Raw genomic sequence first — 20760 nt, 5'->3', positions numbered from 1 at the left:
ATCGTGCTAACAAACTGAAACAAGTCTCCCCCCCCCCCCCCACCTGTATATATGATTGTTTAAATATCATCTTAAAATTGTGTGCGTATACGAAACATTATCTGAGTAATTGCAAGGAAAGGTAGCGAGCTACTTTAACTTTTCGTTGGTTTCATTCTGAAATAAACCTTAGGTTTAGCAATAGAAACGTAATGTGGGTACGTATCATATCATTCATCCAAATAAAAAATATATTTTTAATAGCTTTTTTGAAATATGGAAGTATTTTTTAAAAAAATGTATGTAACATTTTAACCATTTTAATTGCGCTATAATAGTTAGGAAAATGTTAAAAATCATAAGCAACCGAAACCAAAATATTATTTTTATTTGTATTATTAATCTAGTTTAAATCTAAACATGATTTCAAATTTGTTTTTAATCAACTCTATTGTGTAAAACATTTTTGTAAATTTTGTTTTTTGAATACCTCTGCTTTCACCCACCCAAATTCATCTACAATTCCAGTTGTTTCACTTCATTCGCCTGATTTCCGCTGGGTTTCTTAACCAATTCTTTACACCATCTTTCACTGCAAAAGTAAATCAGAATTTATTTTCGAATAGCGTAGTGACATGCTGCAAATATGTACATTTTCAGTACAGTGTACAAACTTAGAGTTTCAAATGTTCTCTCGGTTAAGTTATCATTATGTTACTATTTTATTGATTAACAACAGTATTGCATAATCTTTTTTTTTTAACGTCATCACATCACTGTTTTGTCCTGAGGATCTGCCATTGAGTGGTCACCTAAGCTTTCCTCCCGATTTTCTTTTGTCTTGTTTCCACGCCGTTATAAACGACAATAAATTTACGGACTTTTAAACAAAGAATTCACCAAAAATAAAAAAAAAGGTTATTCGAAATTCCAGACACTAGCTCTTCGTTCAAACTACGCCATATATTTTTCGGTAAAAAAACAGGGTAATGCACATGTTGAAAAAATAAGTGAGTTTTTTCCATGAGCCTTAACGAGTTTTCTAATTTTTTTTATATACCAAAATTATTCATGTGGGTTCATATTTAAAAAAAAAGTTAACTTTTGACCCCAAAATTCACGAACATAACGATACGTGTATGTAAATCCCTGGATAATTTTTAACCATTGTTATTTGTTCATTTGTGCTGAACATTTTTAACTGTGTGTGTTCAATTTTGGTTTACATGGAAAAAAACCCTATAAAATAGAACGTCGAAATTTCTTGATGTTCCAAGTGATGTTCTGATATGGTTCTGTAGCTCAAATTTTATAAAACAAAATCTGGCTCAAAATATTAATCAAATGATAATGTACAATACAAAATTATTTAAGTTTAATGTTCAGTAATTTTTTAAAACTATATATTTTTTCGAATCAATAAATTGTGACTAAATTTTTTAAATTTTTTAATATGTTTATATGAAAGATTTTTTAAGTTCTATGAAATTTAATTTAATAGAAAATTTTCAAGAAATCGAACTTACAAAATTAAAAATATAAAATTATCAAAACGTATGTAAATTTACCTACATTTCGAATCATACAGGCCATTTTGCTGTCAAATCTTACAAGGAAAACATACAAATTTCCACTTAAGTTTTCCTAAGTGTTTTAAAGGTGGTTATAAAGTAAAAATGGCTCAAATATTTTCCCTCAATTTCTGCTAGTTTAAGAAACAGGGCCTTTTAAAGTTATTGCAGAAATTTTCACGATATATGTTTATGTTTTTAATTTCAAAATTAGATTTTATTTAATTAAAAAATTTCTTACTTAGTACGCAAATGATTCACCTGTATTAATGTACTTTTTTGAACGATGCTATAAGTAAGTTCAAACACGTGTTGATGCTGTACTTTCGACTGACTTAATTCAAAATCGTATAAGCTAGAATTTATTTTTGCTGGCACAAATTTAACATGAAAACTATGCCTTTATTAAAATGCGTTAATAACTATTTTAGAAAGACTTAACAAAAATAATAATATACAGATAATCATTCAAATTATTTTTTTATAAATTTATTTTAAGGGTTGTTTATGCAAAAAAAGTATAAAAATTTGTTTCGTTCTAAATAAACAATAAAAGGTTATACAGAAATAAATTTGTTCTCACAAATAAAGCATATGTTTTTCTCGTTTTTACTTTTGTTGTAGCCCGAAGCAGGTTTGCTTGTTTCCCAAATCAAGACTCTATTTTGTGCGACTTAAGTTGAAATTCTGCAATGGCAGCATGCAAAATGTATGCTAAGCCAAAAAGGATGTAAGAAGATTTGAGGAACCTGACAATGCATAGGAATATAAAAATGTTGGCCTTTGTTTTCCCCCCGTGGTAGTTAATCTGTTCTGTAGAATAAACGAGCGTAATACCCTGGGCAAGCGAGGCCACGACAATATTATTTTCTTGCTTTCAAAGTGAAGCAACCATCAAATCTACAGCATTTGTGGTAAATCCTACACAACGGAGCTTAATGTGAGAGTGTAGAAAAATCTTAAAATATTTAAAAATTATACAAACTGATATTACAGTTAACTGTTTAAAATTGGGAAAAATTACATCGAAATTTTGTGTTTATAAATTTATGAATAGAACCGTAAGCTGAACTGAAACGTTTCCTAGAAATATTCAACGCCAAAATTGTGAAATAACTAATCTATCTTATGCAACCAGAGATCATTAAAAAAAATGAGCATTGCCTCCAGTTCAGTAATTTACTTGCAAAAGATTGGAAAATGTTTTACAAAAATCTGTTAAATCACGCTTTTTCGTCTAGAAAAAACTCTTTATTACGCCATTTAAACAGAGAAAACGTAATTTATAATTCATTCTAAACTGATAACAAAAACTTAAAAAAACTTTTGCCGGGAAGCTGTTTGCTTATAATACTAATAAACTGAGTTTGTTTATAAATAAATTTTCGAGAAATTTTTTTTTTTAGCTGGAATTGCCTAGCTTCAAATTTTTTTAAATTTTGAGAATCAACTCCAAGACAATAAATAATGCAGATTTTATTTATTAAAATATATATCGAATAAAAAATTTTAAGGAATTTAAAAACAAAAAAAATACAAAATATTATGAGCAATAATGTAAAATATTAAAAAAGTTATTAAAATATTGTTAAAAACAGATAAAAAAGAAAGATCTGTCTGTCTGCTATGGTTCTTACTGGACAACTGGGTTTTAGTTACTCTGCAGAATAGTAATATCAAAAATTATGCAATTAAAATGATAAAACAAAACTGTACTCCCAGGTTAAAGTTAGAGTGGAAATAAATATAAGAATAAATATAAGATAAATAGATGAGTATATTTAATCTGTTTATACAGCCTTAATGTCATTTTAACTGTGGCGAATTTTAGAGAGATTTTAATTATTTTTTCCTTCAAGCTACTTATTCAAAAGTCATTAAAATTTTACTGAAAGTATAATTTATTAATTTGTTTTTTGTTAAATACCTTTCAGTTTTGACTTAAAATGTTTTTAGAAAAATTAACTCAGTTCTATCAAATTGACTCAAACTTGTAGGCTAGTTTAAAAATGTTAATGGGTACGTATATATATATATATATATATATATATATATATATATATATATATATATATCCGTAGGTAAGTTTTTAACGCGATGTTGGGTGTTTTATAAGTTACAAAAACATTTATTTGTGTGAATCTGAGAGATTAAAAATACAATAAACATGTTTATTTTTTCTTTGCTAAACCACTAAATCATTTTTGTCGCAGCATTAAAAAGCATTAACATAAGTGTTTCAGCGTCCTGTGAGCAAATGCTGATAACAAACCTGCTACAGCTGAAACACAAGTGTGCAAAAGCGCCTGCAAATATTCGCGATGCAACCGGAAGAACCGACATGTAAGAGAATTGCCAGTGCACAATACTGGCCAGGGGAAACGTTTTGCTTTTTACATGCTTTTTACATGCTTTATATTAGCTTCACCTGTATGTTTGTCTGTCCGTCTGTAACTCTGTCTGTCCGTCTGTAACTCTTTCGCCTAAGAGTGAGTGACTCATCACAGTAAAATGTCCCACCCATTTCATTACGTTCGTTAGCCGAGCGGTCTAAGGCGCGCGACTTCTGTGATTCAAAAAATATGGCACAAAGCGCCTCAAGCTTTTTTCTCATTTATACTTGTATTGCTTATATACTATTGTCATAAATTTAATTTTAAAATTATTTTTTACTTTTTAGTTTGATAATCTTTAAAAGCATGTTTCTTTAGTTTTTTTAAGCTATATTTATGATACTGCCGACTTCAGTAAGCGTAACTTTGCGTTGAATTAATGCAATTATGGGGAAATTGTACTGTTAGCTAATTCCCGGCATGCGTTGCTATTTCTTTTTTTTTATTTGTTGGAAGTAGGTTCTTATATACACATCATCAAACTCTATTTCTCTATCTCTCTAAGTATAAAATTTATATCGTTCTATTGCTCTATATTTCTCAATATCTCTATATCTCTATCTATATATAAATAAATCTATTTATCTATATATAGCTATCTCTATATTTCTCCATCTATATATCTCTTTCCTCTATAAGGATATATATCTGTATCTCCTTCTCCTTACATATATCATTATCTCTATTTCTCTGTATATCTAGCGCTCTTAATCTCTAGTATCTCTCTATTTGTCTTTGTATCCATCTATATCTCTCTATCTTTCTCTATCACTTATTATAATTTAATTCAAATCATTTTTGTCATGCGTACGTACTCATACCGAAAACACACGAACTGCCACTAAATTATATGAAATACACACATTCGTTGAAACGATTCGCATGCCATATTTTGTAAAATGGTCGTAATGGTTCAGAAACCTTCGCGGACATTCGCATAACTCACCAATGTTTCATCGCAATCGTATGTAAGGTATGAGAAAATATTCGGGACAAACAAGCATACATTTATTTTTAAATGTATGGATTAAGAAAATAATTTTCTCGCCGTGCATAGGGAAACTATGAGATTTGAGGTTAACCATAGTTGCCAAACATAGAGCAGAGATATTAATATAAAGTTTCAATGATATTCCCTTCCTTGCTTTCAAAAACCTGTACGGGGTTTGATGGTTAAAATTTATTCTGAAAACGCGCTTATTGGCCATAATAAATCTCCTAAAAAATGTTTTACAATGAAATGCGGAAACATAAATACTCATCCGTCATTACCGTATTCTTAAATACTTTTCGTATAGAGTTGACACTCGGATATCAGAATATATTGAGCAGTTTTTAATTCGCTTGGTTTCTTACGAAACTTTAAACACTGTACATATGTGTACCCATGCAGTCGCGGTACTATTTCCGGGTTGCCAGGTTTTCCTACGATATTGTGTGTGGTTATGATAATTTTAATAATTTTAAAAATATAAATTTACATAAAAGATAAAGTATTACTTCACATTTCCAATTTTTTATATTTATTTTAGCGTTTTGTTTTGATATAATAACTTTTATTATATAAAATCCCATCACGTGAATCGTCAAAGACCTACATTAATTTTGTGATGCGTGAAATATAAGGATTTTTTTTTTCGGCAGGACTTTAATTTAGCGTCGCGTCTCGTCGTCAGGTGCGCCGAGACGCGACCTGGAGAATAGACGAGCTCGGGCGCCATGCTGCCTTACAGGTGCCCTTCCGATATGAGGGACCGATTCCCACCTCATTTTATTTCCTCAACCTTTGGCGCCACCCTGCCTTCCAGCTCAGTCTCCACCCCTACACCACCACCCAACGCCCCACTCTCATCAACCCCTCGGGCGTCACCCTTACCCTTCAGAGCATCCTTCATACCGTTCACGCTTTTAATATTTCCAGCCTACCATCTTTCCAACCCCCTTCCCCACCCCTGCAGGGATGTCCAACCCTCGGAGACCCTTCGACACTCCAGGCCCCGGCGTTCGAAAAAAAACCTCTCCGGCAGGTTAAAAGTCAACCAGGGGTGGAAAACTTATGACTCGCCAAGAAAAATCTCTCTATTTTTTTTTAACTTGTACAGAGAAAAAATTATATTTTTCTTGTAAAGAACACGTATTTAATCATTTTTTAACTAGGACGCTTCTGATCTTCTACATAAATAAAAATATAAATACTCGTTCGTTCAGAATCTTTAATCTCCGAAAGTCATTCAACGATTGTTTTGAAATTTTGACACTACGTTGCATTTAAATACGCGCGTTCTTTTATGTACCTATATGTCACACCTGTGACAGGTTAAAACATAGATAAAAATATAGATATCTAAAACATAGATTTTTTTATTTTTATAGAGTGACATATAGAGATATATGTAGATAAAGATATAAAGAAGAAAGATATAGACATATAGGGAGATATAGATACAGCGAGATAGAGAGAGATAGAGAAATAACAGATGTTTAGAGAGGGCTAGAGAGTTGTGTTTCTGTATGTGTAACTACTTCAAACAAATTACAAAAAAAAAATTCATCAGGCATTGCAACGCCTGCTGGATATTAGGTAGTAAATGAATGGTTTGGTTCGTCTTATATTAACAAACAACAAACGTCTCAAAACTCCTTTGTCCTTTATTAACTAAATGTTTTAATTAATTTAGGTTAGCTTGCATTCCTAACAGTATATTTTTCGTTTAGATTTAACCAAATAACTATTAATGTATTCGATTGTTTGTTACCGTTTTTAATATAAAACATTATGTATTATAAAAATTAATTTGTATTTTTAAACTATTAAAACTTTAGTAGGAAGTTTTTTTTGTTTTTGTTTTTTTCGTTTTGTCGTGTTTTTGTCTCGTTTCAACTGTTGTGCTGAATTTTTTTGGGTTCAATATTTTTGTGCTGTCATTATTTGTGGTTTTTTTTTCATTCTCTTAGTCCATTTTTCTTTGTTTTTTTTTTTCTTTGTTTGTTGATCATATTCCTGTTAAGGAATATTATGTGGTGTTTATATCCAGTTGACAACAGCAATTTTTTGCTTAATTTGTGTTTATTGTCTTTTGGGTATTTTTTAGTTTTCTTCAACAGAAAAAGCGCTTAACAATGGCGTATGTCCAAAAGATTACATCAAGTCAGAGTAAGTAATGTTATGGCAAAGAAAAAAAAAAAAAATTAAACAGATTTTTCTTGTAAAATGTTGAGCTCGAGTACATAAATTTATAGTTGAAGGTGCTGACCTAATTTTCTGATTCACATTTTCCGAATCATACCGTACGGAACGACACTCCAAGTATGGGCGGTAGACTGCGTATTCCAGCACTGGTGGACTTTCACCTAGTCTGTGCAGACCCTGCCTTCAATTCACTAACAACTACATAATTGCGGTTATTTACGGCCTCGTAAATTATGTCGATGACAATACAGTAGCAGGAAGAGCGACAACGGAGCGAACAATGGGAGGCCTCGGTCCGTGCCACGAATCACGGTTCTGCGAGGGAAAACGGTGTTCGACGTTTTCGTTTCAGTTCCCTTTCCTGGAAGCTTTCGTTTGTTCCGTTATCAGCGCCTGAACGCCGGCGGTTTCCCGGAGGAGAGGAAAAACAATTTGTTGTCTGTAAAGTCGGTTTACGGACGATAGTTTAACGTGACAACGTCATAACAAAACATTGATGAAATGATTGCTTACATTTATGAATAAAATTGGAATCATTTTTATTGAAATATCACTATTTTGTACGGATACAAAGAAGGAGTGAAATGAAATCTACAATTTAATTGATAAATTTACTTTTATTTGCACTCATTAATTCAAATATGTTTATTACTTTAACGAAAAGATTATTTTAACTGTAACTTTTATACATGTTTGCTATTTAACTTCTTCCAATCTGTGTTATTCCGTTAAGGATAGGACGATGATAGGAAAAGTAGGAAACGAATGGGAGTGTTTCAAGTTTTAATGTGCCTCGAAAAAATCAAATCGATGGTTATTCCAATCGAGTGGAAGAGAGATAGTTGCGGCGCAAGGGTACAATGAGCGCAACGGGACACAGCGTAACGGGACAATGTGCGTAACGGGACAATTTTGAGTGCGTGCAGCCGGCGTTCATAGATTTATTAGACGTTGTCACGTCAAAAAAAGCACGGGAACCATCGGCCGCAGAACAGGCGAGCTTACAGAAACGGAGTCTCTGCGCCTGTTTTCCGGGCTTCACCGCAGGGGAACAGGTCAAACTGCAGCTCTGTCATTTTCCCGGGTGTGTCCCGATGCACCAAAATCGCAGTTAGGCGAATTTCGTATTAATTAAATCGTAACTGCTGAAGCGTAGATCCAGTGCCTGGGATTTTGCAAATGACAGTTTTAATAATTTCTCTAAGTGCCGACAGCCTTTTACTGGCGACAGGGGTCTTGCCGCTATCTCTCTTCCGATGCGCCATCCAGCGATTAACTGACGTAATTAAATTAGCACAATTATTTTGATTGCGTTCAACGCGTTCTTCTATCCCAGCTTTAACTACACGTTCTGATTGGCAACCTGAAATGCGGTTGAGTACTGTTTTCCGCCACCAGGGGCGTCCTGTTATAACATGTAGGAGATTATCATCACAGGAAAGGATTGATAAAGTGTGCTAGATGTGTCTCTTAGTTTGACTATGACGATACTGGTCTGGTTTTAAGATTTAGGCTTTCCAGGCATTAAATATTTAGATTAATTATTAATTTGTTCTGAATTTGAAAAAAATTTGTGTCTTAGAAAAACTGAGATGACTTTTATTTTATGTTGGTATCTTAGCTTTTAGGCACACACAATTTTAAATTTTTTACAAGTATGTCCGAAATTTGTAAGGAAACTTTACTGTTTGCTTGCGATGATACACAAATTAAGCTTGAAATAGTATTCCGAAGTGTTTTTACTTTGTATGTGCATACACGGTAAATATAATTGTGTGCTTTCACAAAAAGTGTTTGAAATCTAGTTCTTAAAGATAGTTAAATATATTTTATTTTAGAAAACGCTTTGGTATAATATATAAAATTCATTTTGTAATTCTACCAAATAAATTTTATACTGGAAAGGATCTATTTTACAATTTATTAATATGGAAATTTCATAAATAATTTTAAAATTAAAAAAAAATTAATTCTTGTTCATTACAAAAAATATTTTTGCCATTTAATTTCCAAAAAAATTGTCTCTGTATAGCTGTATATGATACTTTGAGTTTTGGTGTTCTCTTAATTTAAAACTCTTTTGCATCCTGAAATATTCAAAAGCCTAAGAATTCTTTAAAACATGTATTTTCTACTGTTTACATAAAAAACATTTATTGGTATGGACGCAATTTAACAAAAATGTTTTTTTGCTATTATTTTTGGTTTTCAGTAGGCCTAATATAAATACATGTTACACTATTTAAAAAATTTTGGAGGAGAAATTATTTGTTTGATAAAAATATCTACATGGCAATTTTTTAAATAAAATGCATAAAAAACTGTTACAAGTAAGCTTAAGTTTCTCTATCATTCTTCCGTCTAAATCATCAATGCAGTTAATCAGTTTTCTACGCAGGAAACAAATATGTGGTATGTTAGAGTTATGCTTTGACTACCTTAAAAATTATACCTCTTTCTTCTTAATCGCTCTTTCTTGTTGTCAAGCTTTTATTACGAAGTGTTTTTTTTTCTAAAGCTTTTCTAATTACAGCCAAACAAAAATTTTCAGATAAATAAATCTTTTATTAAAAGTAGCACATCTAAGGCAGTTTATTTTGAACACTAACATCCTTAGTATTTTTTTATGGTCAGTTTCTGTATATTTATTCATATTTGCTGTAACATAATAGCCAGGGTGACATAATTTGTTAACATAACAATTCTGCTTCACCTACAACTTTCCTTCCTCAGCATTTAAGGTGTAGGTTGATTTTGTCCGTGATTATTTTAATTTAAGTTCAAGGGCAAAATTTACTTAGTAATTTTTGATAAACGTGCGCATGAAACTATAGAACTATTAAACAAGACTATTATGATTATAGTTCCTAACCTTTATTATTGTTTACGTTTAACTTAAGTTTTAAAAAAAATAGCTTTGGAATACAATCAAACATGTTACAATAAAACGGTGAAAATAAATTTTATTAATAACTCATAGTTAGCCTAGTTAAAGTAGCCTACAACGTTAATTGTTTATTCAATTCTTATTATTAACTGAAACACTTGTTTTAAATAACGTAGTGGCAGTGCTTTGAATGCCATCCGAAATGTGGGTTCTTTTTAGAAGATTAATACACATAAATCATCACAACGCCATTGAAAGTCAAATTTTAACGAAAATTTATCTTCGTACTCACGTTGGTTCTCTGTACGGCAACCTTGGTTGTTTGCCGTGACTTCAAATGCAAAATATGTTATTATAATTAACCCGAAAGTTGATACGTTAAAATATTATGTATGTACACAAATAAAATTGTACACATAAAGTAAAAAAAAACTGTGAGCGAGTCGTTCAGTACTCGCCGGATGTGTAAACATCTAAAACCTGTAACAAGAAACTGACGTATAATTCTAAAAAAAAAAAAATAAATGGCGAGCGTGACAAGTATATGAAAAGAATTCATTTGAGCAAAAAAAGTAAAATTTTTCCTCCTTTTTTTAAAATTTAACTATAATTCTGTTTAACAAGATGGTAATAACCTAAACGAACCGAATCAAACCCATGTAGGTTGGGCTAATATTTAATTATTTCCCACAATTTTTTTTTAAAGTCGGTGGTTTTGATGCGCTTCGGGTAGTTTTTAAAAAAAAAAAATATGATGCATTTTGTGCGCTAGTGTAGGCGGAGTTACTTAAAAGAACAAAAAGTAAATTTAGTGCACTTGTTGTTCTACACGTAGTTGAGAAATGACTACGATGCTTTGGTGCGCATTGTGTGTGTAAGTTGTGTCGGCAAAGTTGTCTTCGTTCTTTTATCCTAAGCCATGCGACAATCTACTCAAGCATCGGTGGAAAAACAATATCATATGATATTATTTTTATAACAAAAATTATGAAATCACGGTATTATTATTGCAAATAATTCACTAAGAATATTAAACAATAAAAAAACACATGCAATTTAATGCCAGAGACGAAAAAAATTAAATGAAATTGATTCGTGATACAACAATAGAATTAAGCACGTAGGCCTATATGTTTAAATGCACGTTAAGTCTACCTTACAATGTTTGGCACACACCAAAAAAAAGAATCTCTGGTAAGTACATAAGACATTATATGACATAACGCAATAATTGTATAAACATATTCCATGGTAGTTTAACTATCATAAAATTTCATTTGGCTTTTTAATACGTATGGTATGTCCTTAAATGGTTACGGACGTGACTATACACGGGTTTATATTGCTACTCGTGGGTCCATAATCTTTCTGACACATTTACGTTCACCGACTCCCGTTCCATTTTCACGAAATTACTCTTACCAATTGCCTTATGCCGAGAGCTAACATGTTTTATCATCAAAAATAGTTTCTAATAGATTTTCGAGGCAATAGTAGGCGTATATATATATATATATATATATATATATATATATATATATATATATACGAAGAAATTGTAAACCAGTCAAGAGTGTCACGTGTTGGAAACAGTTTTTTCAGACTCTAACCCAACTTATTGCTTTCTAAATCCGGCAGTTTTGTAGTTACAGAATTTTAGTTACCACAACCACAAATACTAGTAGGAATGCGTGTAAACAGCTCACCTTACCGCAAGCCCTCCCTACACTGAGAGAAAGGTTTGTTCGCCTCAACAAAATATTTGTTTGTAAATGGCGAAATAAATATATTTTGTTAATTCAAAAAAAATATTTTGTAGCAGGAAAGATTCTGTTGACCCAACCAAAGTGATTTTTTTTCAACTCAACTGTACATTTGGTTAGGTGTAACAAATCAATTTGGTTACATATCAAATTTGGTTGAGCTAACAAAGTGTTTTGTCACAGCAAGTAAATATTCGTTTCGCCGCATATAAACAAATATTTGTTTCCTTCAAACAAACCTTTTTCTCTGTGTATCTCTTAGTCTTCAACACAGTCATGTGAATTTCTTGGCTGTCTGAGGCCTTGAAGCGAGAAAGTGTCACCCGTCAAAATGCCACTACGCCTAAAATTGCGTGCAGGTGTGAGTGTGTGTGTGTGACTTATCAGACCGAGGGTTGGTGTTATCATAGCCAGCACTGTAATCAGTACACTTTGATTTCAAGTCCAAGTGACATAGCCGCAGAAAAATACCAGCCGACATCTAATATATATATAAATATATACATAAACTAGAAAACAACACCACACCAAAAAGGCGTACTAAGCCAGGTGTTGGTTAGGGAGTGGTCACTAGTTTATTCACCTCTCTGCAGCCTACAATGTCTGTCAATGGCATACAACATTTACAAGGTGAATTATGTTAAACCAGGAGAATAGTGAACCAGTCTGTACTTGGCTGAAGGCAGGAGCTGTTTGAATTTTCGTTTAAAGAATCATACATTTTTAGATTTTTTTTTAAATTTATAATTTATTTTTTCAAGTTATGTATGTTGCCAGTAACTGAAGTTTACAGTGTATATGGTCGAATGATTCTAATTTGCCGACGTAGCTGCTCCGGTAACGAATTCTAGCGGCGGGTGTGGAAACTACGTTTGATTCGCTTCCAGAAATGCAATGGGAAACACAATTTGCGTACTTTTTTTTTATCCAGATCGGCATTAACTGGTGTCCGAGTTTCGTATTTAATGTGTATTTGCAACATGAAAACACATAAATTTGCTCGCTATCGAGGTTAGATTTTTCACATGTCTGGCGTGTACTGAAAGACTGGCTCACATTTTTATTTATTTATTTTTTATTTTACAGTGTGCAGTAACCACTATGTCGTAAGTTCAGGAACACAAGAGGGGAACAGAAATATTAGAGACTGTACCAGGTACCGAAACACGGGTACCTACGTTGTGATCGTCATAAATGTTTGCTGCAGATTGGGTTGGCCCATTTCCCGTGTGGTTCGCTCTGCATAGCGCCGATAGGGTCGACGCCCTATCGATCAGCAATTTCTGGTTGAAACTCCTCTTCTCCCTCCCCCACTTCCCCCCCTACAACCCTTTATCACTACCAGCTACCCTGACCCCCACAGGTGCGTAATGACTCGCACGTGTACCGTTATACCCACGCGGACGTAGTCAAATGGTATGTCAGTAGCATTATGAGCGCACGTCAATTAACGCACTCGAATTTCACGAGGGGGGAAAAAAACTTTTTTCATTTACTTCAACCTGATATTTTATATCCACTCCTGTCAAACATATATAGCCCATTTGCCTGGTAGTTTCAAAGCGTATGCAGAATTTTTGTCCTCGGCTGACCATCAAATAATTTCTTCATTCTGAGTGATTGATTTTTTTTAAAATCCCAATGCTGCGCTGGTTGGTTTGTCGTATTATTACAGCCACTCATCGCGAAATTCCGGGTTCGAAATTTCTGTGGGTTGGTTCTGTGTTAGTGGGAAATGGAGGAAAAATTTCCATTAATTTTTTATCTGAATTATGAGGAGCAGCTTGTAACATTTTCTTGCATATTTCTTTCAACCAAGTGGATTAAAAGGCTCAAAATAATATTTCTTGTCAATTTTTTTTACATTACTAACACTTACTATTTTGTCATGATCAGCCATTTGGGTTTATCACTTTATCGCTTCCTAGAGTTAAGTTTGAAATGTTTTCATGATGATTGTTTTTAAATTAAAGATATTTTGGAGCTTATTAAAAATATTTTGGTGAATAATGTCAGAAATTATAAAATCACTAATTATAATGTTTCCAATTTCTTATATGCTATTATTTTTCTTTAACACATATAATTTTTTTTAGTAGATATTCTCGTTCCAGGTACGCATTATCATAATGTGGATGGTATTTTCGAACTAAGGATAAAAAACTAAGATGGATTAGAACCATCGCCAATGCATTCATTTGAGTGCTATGCTTAATAAAGTACCATCCAATACACTTATTCTGTAGCAGACCCACTTCCTTATGGAAATGTAGTCTTCAAACCAAAAAATAATACCTTCTAATGATTTCAACATTTCATTTCAGGCAGTGTTTCGAAACTGTAGGTACTGTTGCCACAATATATTTGACTCAAACCACATTAAAACCCAAACATTTATAAAAAAGATACTTTATGGTTTTTTGGCAAAGGCTTGTTAAAGGTTAACATTTTTATAGCGTTAACTATCTCATATTGCGACTGAAACTAACATTAAACCGAATACTAATTTCATACAACAGTTATTGATTTTTAGTTATATTTTCATTTTAATGTTCATTAAATCATTATAAGATCCCGTATTAGTTTTTGAAAAACTTTCTGGACAGTACAATATTTAAAATATTACCTTAAACGTGTTTAAAAAATATTACATTATATATATACATTCATATTTACTCTGTTAATTATTTATAATATTATTTAATTAATCGAAATGAAAAAACTATTTTGCTTTAACACAATTAATCATGAAACTGAGTATGGTTGTGCGTAGTTAAGTTCATTTGGGAAAAGTTTGCTGAAAACCCATTACGAAAACTTATTGCAATATAAGTTAAATTTAGATAGCCACCCTCCCCCTGCTCGCCCTTTTTTTAATTAAAGTTAACTAAATTTAGTACTCTTAGCAGTGCACAAGCATCCCACGAAAGTAAATTAATTCCACGGGCGTTTGTTTTCTCATGAAGATTTAAATCTACATCATATTTTACGACCTCGGAGAGATTTCGGCTTCTCACTTCTATGTTCTTGTCTCTGCAGCAACGAGCGCCTTGCTATTGCGATTCAGATATTCAGCGGCGAGACATTCGAAATCCGCGAATAATCAGAGGAAGGATAAGTTATTTAATTCGCAAATTGTATTAGTTCCCCCTTGCGGAATCGTAAATGTTCATTACTGCCTTGGCAATACTTCCACGGTGAGTTCGCAAAACAACTTCACTGGCTCATGACAATATAATTCGCAAACTAGAACATTTCTGTGATTTTCCATACCATAAATTATTTATTGCAAAACTTTTTTTCCTCCCCTTAAAAAAGAAGCTTATCTTTCATTATTTCCATTAGAAGATTTAAGAAGTCGCTATAATCATTATTTATTTATGTGGAACTAAAATAAACATACCCTCTTATATCGTGTTGAATCTTGCAAGATATTTTTTTGTAGTCAGCCCGATAAAAGCTTTAGAATTAGCTTACGCCTCGTAAGTGAAGAAGAGTTTAGGAAAGTTAAGGTATACGTTAAATGAATATTAATATTTTGATTATTATGTGTTGGTCTTTCTTTAAGTATAATAGGTATTAAAGTTTCTATGAGGAAACAAATCATAACTCAATTGCTTGCTTACAGACAATTCCTTAAAAATATTTCAATCAGATGACCTGCATGGTTTGTTACTTTCGTAGGTTTACTAATTTGATGTGAGAGATTTATCATTCTTTCTTAAAAGTATTTTTTTACTTACATTCACCCTCATCAAATGAAACATTTTATATTGTAGATGTATATGTAAATTAAAATATTTTAAGAACATATCTTTTGACAGAAATTGAAGTTAATATTTGGACTGGAAGCAATGAATAAATATTTCAAAGCAGTAAGCCGGCGTAAGGTAAAATAAAACGTTATTGAATTATTCATTTTTAACTTGACGAATAAAAATATAGAAAATGAAAATTGTTTAAATGAGTCAAAAAAATAAAATATTTTCTCAATTAGTTTTTTAATTTTATTTTATGTAGGTCTACAACAAAAAAATGTCATAACTGAAACATATTTTCGGGATACAATAATATTTCACATCACATTAAGAGTTTTATTTATCAAGAGAGCAATTATTTAAAAAGACCGATTTATCAAACTTTAATATTATGGTTCATTGAAACGTCAAATGTTGTTATAATTGCATTACACTCAATCATTTTAAGAATTAAGTTTCATCAGAAAAATTTAGGATATAGAAGGGGGGGGGGGGGTGAATAGGTTCATTGTTATAAAAATTTTCGTCACCACATGACACTGCATGTTTCTATCACTACCTTTGACGGCTTCTGCGCCCAGGCGCATCTAGTCATCAAGCGTACGCTTGATAAGGATTACCAGCACGTGCGTGCCATTCTTGCACGTGCACGTGCCCAAGTTTGGTAGTTCCGCCACCTGCAATTCCAAGCGGCTGCCGTTATCTTGCAGCTTGTGCCAGGCCGACTCTGTTCCTGAACCTGATTCGTAGAGATACGGAAATTTCACAGATTGATTTGGTTGCAAGTTGGAATAAAAAATCTTCTCGCTCTGGTACAGTGTTCATGATTGCACTGCATTTACGACAGTGAGCCCACGAAACCCAGCAAGGAGAAGATTAAGCGAATCATGTGGTAGCACCAATTAAACAAAGATAAAAAAAATATTTTCGCTAAGAAATAAACCAATTAGGAAAGTAAACATGGGTTGAGCATACACATGACTTCAAACCCTGAGGCCAGACGAATATGCGGAATTTCCTTATTATTCTCTTACGATTGAGCCGGTGTGACCGTTTTCGCGATGACGTAATCAGTTATGGAAAACTCTTTTTTAAGTTTGTGATAACACTGTAGTATGGTTGAGTTTTAAGGAAGAAATATTTATCTCTTAACTGAGACAGTCGTGTAGAAAACCAGGTTTTGCCACAAACCCATCATAGATTTAGTAGTACTGGGAACTATGTCTCTGAAATCTTTGGACAGGTAATGGTGGAAACAACGTACTGGGAAAATACTAAAAATGTTCCCGGGAAAAGAATCTAAACCCAGCACCACTACGAACACCATTTTGAAGGGATGCAGTTGTTTTAATGAAGATGTACATATTTACAAATAATTAGTTGTAATTTCACGTGAATATTCCTGTTAAATTTATAAAAAAAAATTTACATTGCGCAGTGACATGTGTCTTCGGAAAGTGCCAGCCACTCACGGCCAAAGCAATGGCTTGTACGACAACCACCGCGCCGCACTCCGTCGGGAAATATCAACAGCCCGCGGAGGGCCTTCAAGAAACTCCTGAAGCTCTCCTGTCGAGGGCCGTGCGCGGTTAACTTGTTTTGCGTCCGTTAAAATTATTCACAAAATTTTTCCACCTCCAGCGTTTAAGTGTACGTTTTATTTCACGTCCTGTATCACTCAGTGGACACAAAACATATTTGTTAAAAATAAATTTTAATTTTTGCATAATTTTCAAATTAAAGTAATTGAAATTTAAAAAAAAATACAGAATTTAAACTTATCTACCTAAACATATAAAATTGTTTAAAAAGAACATATATAGGTAATATATGTATACCGTACAGAGTCCAGTCACGTTGTAGATATTGTATCAATATTTATTTTTACATTCGCATTATATTTCAGACATTTTGTGGTTTACAAACATTTTTCAACCTATCCTGCGGCCCCCACTAGCACAGCACCCAGGGTAGATTCTGCCCCCCTTCCACCCATTCAATAGATACGACCCTGGTTGGCCGAAGGAGCTTCCCTCAGGTTTATTAAATACGTGCGCAGACTAAAAGGACGCGTTGGAAATTTGCGTGCCTGTGCTGGAGCGAGAGAGAGAGAGAGAGAGAGAGAGAGAAGGTGATGCATCCACTACCTTTCTCTCTCTCTTTATCCATCTTCCGTCATGGCTTTGAAAATGTCCTGTTACCTGGCTGGAGGGTGGTTGAGGGGGGATGTTTACCTCTCCACAAACGAGGGGTAGCTGTGGCCACGACTGTGGTCCGGGGTGCGGGGAGGACAGAGACGGAGGAATAAATTAGACGGAGAAGGAGTGGGACTGCGCGTGAATGAACAGCGGGCAATTTTGTCCGGCTATGAGACGGGAAGAGGGTAGGAAAGGGGGGTGGATCATCCCCGGGACAAGAGTGAAGGTGTTTATCCCGAGGACATCAGGTGGGTCGTGAGCAGAGGAGTTGTTACATCTTCGGACGAGGCCCTCGGGAGGGATTAATTAAACTGGACCTGAAATTAAGGCGAATCCACGGGAATGTCTTGCCACGTCTCCGTCGCATCCTGAATGAGTAGAGACCTGAAAAATTCGCGCATTCATTGCACGATAGGCTAGAATCCAAAACGTTTTCATTTTTGCTGCTTAGGTGATTGGGCCACAGTATATCTGAAGGATTTTGGGCCAATGAAAAACAGGAAACAAAAAAAGTAGCGAATCACGAGCATCCCAGTTAACAGGTGCCACGAGTCGGTAACCAATGAGCGGATGCAATTCGCCCGAGTGCATAGAGGATCATGGAGTCCATCCTAGAGGTCACTGAAATCGCGAATTTTTCCGGTATCTATGAATGAGAGGTTGCAATTTCGGCTCCCAACTTGGTTTTGGTTTTGGTTTTATAAATTCTTTTATTTATTCGGAAGGAGATTAAATATGGCATAAATCAAGAAATACAGTATCATTATTAGAAAATAAATAAGTAAACACTAAACCAACACACAGCGGCAATGCCAGACGCTTTTTCCATTATAATTTATTGCAGTACATGACACGAATAAATATGCAAGGGATATTCCACACTTGGGAAGTTTTCAGCCACTTAAAAGGAAAAATCGAAATTTTAGAAATAATTGAAACATTACTCGGGCGCAAAATGTCAACGGAAAAGGAGCAATAGTGAACAAAATAAAAGGTGGCATATTTAATTAAATATCTTTAATAGAATATAGTAAAATTTATTATTCATAAAATTGCGATACAAAAATTACTTTAAAAGAAATTGTAATATCTGAAATATTAAATTTGTTTGCAGTTATAAAACTCTTGCAAACAGCCCCATTATATATATTTAAGAATGTAAATTACAAAATATTGTAATTACTATTTAAGAAAAACTTACATTAAATTGTGTATATACAGCGAGAGAATGTGTTTACTTGGTCACCGCGAAAAAGTTCGCAAAGAGAATAGTTTTACGTTCCAAAACCCTTTTTTGGACCTATAGGTTTTTGAAAATATATATAAAATGAAGGTATAAGTTTCTGGCTTTAACGCCATTTTACTCCGAGAAACATCAAGACGAGTCCCAAGAAAGGTCAGACATAGATTAACTTATGCAGAGATAGTTTTCTTTTTTTCTCTCTCTGCCGTTTTACCCCTCAAGATGTAGCTACTTAAAAGTCAGGGTTTGAATTGCCAATGAACATTGACTTGAACTCTCCATGGTCAAGATAAAATTTGAAACAGTATTTTTTTTACTTGTTTTAAACGAAACTGAGTGAAATATCCCTACTCTACGTTAATACTTTAAAATTCCTTTTGCTCCCAATGAATAATCAAAGGTTATGATTTTCAAGCAGTTCGTCACACAAAGACCAAGATTTTAGGGTGACATTCAGTAGAACGAAAAATGATCACGAAATGTCGGTAAAAAAGACATTCCGTCGAAATATTGTCGACGTTCCGATTAAATTATTTAAAAAAAAAAAAAAATTGTTTTTGGTCAACTGCCTTTTGCGAGAATTAATAAATATTCCCAATGAGATACATTTTAAGGGTTTCCTTAAAACAGTCGGTGATATAACTTTACGGTTAATTGAGTTTCGACCAAATTATTTTGAGCATACGTACTTCCTGTCGCTCAAATTGCCTCATATTTTCCAGACATTGAAGATTTGCCGTCAGTGAGACAGGAACAGTTCGTAAGCACAGATGTTGTTGGCAGATCCAGGACCAGACCACTGAGATTATAAATCGAAGTTTTTTCCGGGGAGGTCGTGGTGGGGGGGTGGAGGGGGGAAAGGAGGGGTGTTCACTGTACCGAGGGTGTGTGGTGCAAGGAGAGGGGTTGGGGTTGAGAGATTCAATCTCCTCGCGCGCGGGAGATGCTGAGGTGTGCAACCCAGCTGATCCGTATCTCCGTATCTCCGCGACTCGCCGAGCACAAAGGACGCCCCGAGGAGATAGCCCGAGAGGAGGGGATGGGAAATAGGGGTGTAATTCACTGCTAGAGGGGGGTTGGTTACGGTTGCGCGGCGCTGGGGGTTGGAAGGCGAGGAGGGCGCTGGAAAGAGAGACCAGAGGAAGTTATGGGGCAGAGAAGGAGAGGGTGGTACGAGAGGACGAAGCATAAAAGAGCAATCAATTCTGGATTGGAGATATGTGCGGATCATCTCTTAACCCTGCCACCCCCCTTCCTCCGCCCCCCCCCCCCCCAAAAAAAAATTTGTTACCAGTATTTGCATCGGGAAACCGTTCCGCTCCCAAGTAGTCCTGTGACGGTGAAAATATTTCGGTGGAATTATATGAGTTCCATTTCATGCGAGCACTACAGTTACCGATGAGATACCTACTGTTTATATCCGCTTGGTGAAGTTAAAACCAAACTGAATGTGCAGGTTTTTTAGAATAAAAGAAAAAACTTATTTCAGAGCCATCCAGTAATAGGAACTTATTGACATATTTTATTAGCCTTGCATGTAAGTTAAATGAAACTGGAAATCATAAAAAAAAATCAAATATTTCTTCGTTTGTCCAGTTACTGCTTGCACAACTGCGTTATACAAAATCACATATTACTGACTGGCGACAAAAAAATTCTATTGGAATTAACCTGATTTCCCTTTGCTAATAAAATTGTTTGCTACTTTCTAATTTTACATTGGTTTTTATTGCAGGACAGTAAAAATACTTCTACCAAAGTATATATTACTTTTCTGT

The sequence above is a fragment of the Bacillus rossius genome, chromosome 5 (assembly GCF_032445375.1).
Source record: "Bacillus rossius redtenbacheri isolate Brsri chromosome 5, Brsri_v3, whole genome shotgun sequence".
NCBI lineage: Eukaryota > Metazoa > Arthropoda > Insecta > Phasmatodea > Bacillidae > Bacillus > Bacillus rossius.
Note: the sequence above shows the minus strand (reverse complement) of the source record.